At 37.2% G+C, this 5,667-nt stretch overlaps 1 pseudogene; it reads right to left on the bottom strand.

Annotated features, from left to right (window-relative positions):
• Window positions 1-3,600: 3,600 nt before the first annotated feature.
• Window positions 3,601-4,305, bottom strand: LOC131748292 (dnaJ homolog subfamily B member 6-like; annotated as a pseudogene).
• Between the last annotated feature and the right edge of the window lie 1,362 nt (window positions 4,306-5,667).

Genomic DNA, 5,667 nt, shown 5'->3' with positions numbered 1-5,667 from the left:
TCTACATCTTGTGATTGGTTGCTCTTTTAAGTCTCTTTTAATCTACCACATACCCCACCATCTCTCTTCTTTTTCTTGGCAATATGTTGAAGAAACCAGGTTGTTTGTCTTGTACAGTTTCCTAGAGTATGGACTTTGAGGATTGCATTCTCATGTGTAGATTAACAAGTTCCTTTGTCTTCTGTGTTTCCTATAAATTGTCAATTGGATCTAGAAACTTGATTGTATCTACAGATTTGATTTTTATTTTTTCCAGACTTACTTTATATGTGGTGTTATCTTCTTCCATTAGGAAGCATACGATGTCTGACTGTCTCTCTAAATATATTTATATTAACTTAGGATATCTTGTGTGCTTATTTATCCATTATTTGACAAATGGTTCTATTTATTGGAGTTCAGCTTCATCTTTCTTTAATAAATCACATCCATAATTGTATTGTCTAAGACATTTCAGTTTCATGTTCTTTAAAGTGGAGATCTTGAAGTGAAATTCTTTTTTTTTTTTTTTTGTGGTACGCGGGCCTCTCACTGCTGTGGCCTCTCCCGCTGCGGAGCACAGGCTCCGGACGCGCAGGCTCAGCGGCCATGGCTCACAGGCCCAGCCGCTCCGCGGCATGTGGGATCTTCCCGGACGGGGGCTCGAACCCGTGTTCCCTGCACTGGCAGGCGGATTCTCAACCACTGTGCCACCAGGGAAGCCTGAAGTGAAATTCTTAAAGTAGAATTCTAAATGTTTCTACTTCAAATATCTTATAATCTCTTAATAAGGCATTCAATTCAATTTACATAGAAGTAAGACTTTTCCCATCCACATTTTATCTATTGACAAATATAACTAAGTTATATAATTATAATATAAGTAGACTGGAATACACAATTCTGGGAACAAACACAACTGACTTTTTATAAGCAAACGGTTAAACTGGAGAGTGAAGAAATATGTGGTTACCCGTAAGTTTCAATATATCTTGGGCATCAGTTGATATGTTTTACAGAGTTAACATGGCAAATTAGTTAAATAGTGTTCATTTAAAAGAGCTTCTAGCACATTGCTGTCCAATAGAACTTTCCGTGATGATGGACATGTTCTATATCTACATTGTGCAATACAGTATCCATTAACCACATGTGGCTATTGAGCACTTGAAATGTGGCTTCCATGAGACTGCAGAACTGAATTCTTAATTTAACTAATGAATTTAATTTAATTCATAACCTTCTAGGACAGCTCAGTTCTAGGATACAAAATCTACCCTGGGGAATAACTGGTTCCAGAGTCTGACTCCAGAGCCTGCACCTTTAACCACAACACTATGCTGCTTCCTGATCTGGTGTTTCTCCGGATTTCTTTTTTAATGCATCAAACGCATTCACATTTATTTTATTTTTTTAAGCAAATGACAAAGACCCAGTTTACCAACTTAACTTTTTAAAACCTAAGATTAACATTACATATTTAAACAATCATCTACATAAAACCACAAGACCCCAAATACCCAAGACACTCTTGAGAAACAAGAAAAAAGTTAGAGGCACCACACTCCCTGACTTTAGACTATACTACAAAGCTAAAGTAATCAAAACAGTATGGTACTGACTCAAAAATAAACACATAGATCAATGAAACAAAATAGAGATCGCAGAAATAAACCCATGTACCTATGGCCAACTACTCTACAACAGAGGAGGCACCAAAATACAATGGGAAAATACAGTCTCTTTAATAAATGGTGTTGGGAAAACTGGACAGCTACATGTAAAAGAATGAAATTAAAACATTTTTATCACACCATATACAAAAATAAACTAAAAATGGATTAAAGACCTAAATGGATTAGAAACCATAAAACTTCTAAAAGAAAACATAGGTAGTACAATCTTTTACATAGGTCTCAGCAATATCTTTTGGATCTGTCTCCTCAGGCAAGGGAAGCAAAAGCAAAAATAAACAAGTGGAACCTAATCAAAGTTAAAAGCTTTTGCACATTGAAGGAAACCATCAACAAAACAAAAGGGCAACCCACCTAATGGGAAAAGATATTTGCTAATGATATGTCTGATAAGGGGTTAACATCCAAAATACATAAATAACTCATATAGTTCAATATTTTTTTAAAAGCTATTTTAAAAGTGGGCAGAGGACCTGAATAGCCATTTTTCCAAAGAAGACATACTGATGGCCAGTAGTCATATTAAAAAATGCTCAGCATCACTAATCATTAGGGAAATGCAAATAAAAACCACAATGAGCTATCACCTCATACCTGTGAGAAGGGCCATCATCAAAAAGATGAGAAATAACAAGTGGTGGCGAGTATGTGGAGAAAAGAAAACCCTAGGACACTGTTGGTGGGAATGTAAATTGCTATAGCCACTATGGAAAACAGTATGGAGGTTCCTCATAAAACTAAAAATATAACTACCATATGACCCAGCAATTCCACTCCTGGGTATATAGCCAAAGAAAATGAAAACCCTCATTTGAAAAGATATACGCACCCTAATATTCATAGCTGAGTTATTTATAATAGCCAAGATGTGGAAGCAACCTAAATGTCCATCAACAGATGAATGGATAAAGAAGGTGTGATATATGCATATATCATCTATATCTATATATAGATTATGTATATACACAATGGAATATTACTCACCCATTAAAAAATGAAAAGTTGCCCTTTGCAACATGGATGGACCTGGAGGGTATTATGCTTAGTGAAATAAGTCAGAGGAAGACAAATACTGCATGTTTTCACTTATATGTGGATTTTAAAAAATAAAACAAAACAAATTTATATAATAAGACAGAAGCAGTCTTATAGATACAGAGAACAAATTAGTGGCTATCAGTGGGGGGAAGGGTAGGGAGAGGGGCAAAAAAGTTGAAGGGGATTAAGAGGTACAAACTAGTAGGTATAAAATACATAAGATACAAGGATGTAATGTATAGTACAAGGTATATAGGCAATATTTTATAATAAATTTATACAAAATATAATTTATAAAATATCAAATCACTATATTTTACATATGAAACATATAATATTGTAAGTCAATTATACTTCAGTAAAATAAACAATTGTCAAAACTTACTAAGTTGCCAGCATTCATGCACACTAGAAAATATCCTCAATTTATATTAATTAAACCAGAAATGCATTACTATTAATGCATTAATATTTTCCACTACTAAATACCGAAAAAATTGAGATTTTTTTGTGGAAGATTCATCCTGGCAATGTTAACTTCACAGCAGGCTGACACTACTTAGCTCACATTTCAAACACAATAGAAAGGCAGGTCTATGCTAGTGTTGGTGTAGGAAAGAGCCACAGGCACACTGGGTTACATTCAATAGAAAACAAAGTGCATGCAGAGATTTACAACAATTTTAAAGACCAAAAAACGGTCCTATTATGTGGTCCCAACAATAAACTCAAAGTTTATGACCAATAGTGGTTTAGATGAGCTGTTTACATATACTTTAGGTACAGTTATACTAAAAGATAGTTCATTTGGCATTTTAAAAAAAAGTTGCTATCAATCTTCAGATGGAGCTTGTTATAGTTAACATTTCTGTTAAGTGCATGCATTGAATTACTTGTTATCCAAGCATAGCAGCTGTTCCTTACCATTTAGCCTTAAGGACTTTAATTGCTCATCTTCAACATCTACTCTTTCTTAATTCTCGACAATTCTCTTTGTAGTGATTTTTCTGCCATTAACAATTTTAGAAGTTGATATAGATTTGAAGTTGCCTATTCCACTACCGCCAAGTGATGTGGAAGAGAATGAAGTGAGGCCCTCGTGATTTAGGGAGGCAAAAGAAGTAAATCCGGTATCAAAAGAACACCCCCCCTCCAAAATATGGAAAGCCACTGAAGGCAGAGAAAAGACTCTGTGCCTCAACTTCTGCTTCCTAGATCCCCCGAAAAGGCCTCAAATGGGTCTTTGAAGAAGTCCAATGAAAACGGACCCCTTCCACCAAAAAATTCCCTGAAGATGTCATCTGGGTTATGGAATGTGAAGCCAAACTGAAAGAGACTGCTAAAATGACTTCCACCTGCACCTTCACCATTTAACCCTTCCTTGCCATATTTGTCATAGATATCCCGTTGTTAAGCATCTGATAACACCTCATAAGCCTCAGCTACTTGTTTGGATTTTCTCTCTGCTTATTCTTTATTCTCAGGATTTTTATCTGGATGCCACTTTAGTGCTAGTTTCCAACATGCCTTTTTTATATCCTTAAAAGGCTGAGTGACGTCTCTGCACGCCTAGAACTTCATAGGAGTCCACCATGTTTTGAAAGACTGTTGAAAGGAGCATGTTTTTCTGTTTTTAAGGTCATCTACATGGGACCTAGGATGTGGGAGCTGGTGGCAGGAAGACAAAGCAATGGGGAGTGGCCCGGGTGTCCCCTCTGTTCATGCACCGCTGAGCTGGTAATGATGGCAGCCTGCTGTTTCTCAGGATTTAGTCTTATATGCCTCTTTGTCTCTGTGCATGATATCCATTCTAGCTGAAAATTGCATCCTCTGAATTTCCCAAACCTCTTAGCCTGGTGTGGTAACCAGACTCTGTGCTGGCCTCCAATAAATCATGACTCCCGAGTATTTATTGATACATACTTGTGTGTTTCCACCCACAGTGACCCATGTGTAACCAATAAATTGTGTTGGACGTTATACTGCCTGATTTGCAAGGCTAAGCTATAAAAAGCCTTGCAGCCTTCACCTTGATCTCTTAGAGCACTCGTTCTTGGAGCCCAGAGTCACCTTGTAAGGATCCACCTACCCTGTTTGATAGATCTTATGGAGAAGCTCTGAAACTTCACAGAGAGAGAGGGAGGGTTCTAGCTGAGACCTGTCTTTAAAGCCATCTCCTCCAAGGTACCAGGCATGTGAGTGAAACTGTCTTGCAGACTACCAACCAGCCCAGCTACTAAGTAGGTACCTAAATTATGAAATAATAAAATATCTGTTGTTTTAAGTTTTAGAGATAGTTTGTTACATTGCAATAGATAAGTGGAACACCTGGTTAATTTTTGCTCTTCCTTCAAGGGTTCGTTTAGGTATTACCTCTAAGAAACGCCCAATTTACCTTTCTAATTCCCCTTCCCAGTTTGAGTTAGGTGTAGGTCTTCTTTGCTCCCATGCCATATGAACACTGATTACACTTCATTCTACATTTCTGGGTTTGTGCTAACTGCCCCACTAGACTGTGTCCTCCTTGACGGTGTGTCTTAATTCTCTCTGTGAAAGGAGCTTGTCCTAGTACTAGGCACATAGTGGCTATTCAAAATAAGTTGACTAAATCACAGAATCTCAGGGTTGGTGGGACTTTAGAAGCCATATAAAACAACCCAAATTGATCTGCCAAGTGTTTGTCCATCCAGCCTGTGTTGGAAGCCTCTCCCATGATGAGAATTTACTACTCCCTGAAGCAGGTTATCACATCTTTAAATAGCTCAGACTGGTAGCACTTGCTTGTCAGCTTAACTCTTGCTCTAATCACTTTTTCATCCCAGCTCTTCTCAGGGCTCATGCACTTGTTAATATGTTTATTTGTGCTCACTTGTGCACTGTCAACATTTTTTCAGCCTTTTAAATGTTTGTGTCATGTGTATCTAATTGTATTACAAGCTTGAAAAAAAGGGGTGTC

This window comes from Kogia breviceps, chromosome X (genome assembly GCF_026419965.1).
Source record: "Kogia breviceps isolate mKogBre1 chromosome X, mKogBre1 haplotype 1, whole genome shotgun sequence".
NCBI lineage: Eukaryota > Metazoa > Chordata > Mammalia > Artiodactyla > Physeteridae > Kogia > Kogia breviceps.
The sequence above is the reverse complement of the archived record's forward strand: the minus strand, read 5'-3'. Positions and strand labels throughout refer to the sequence as shown.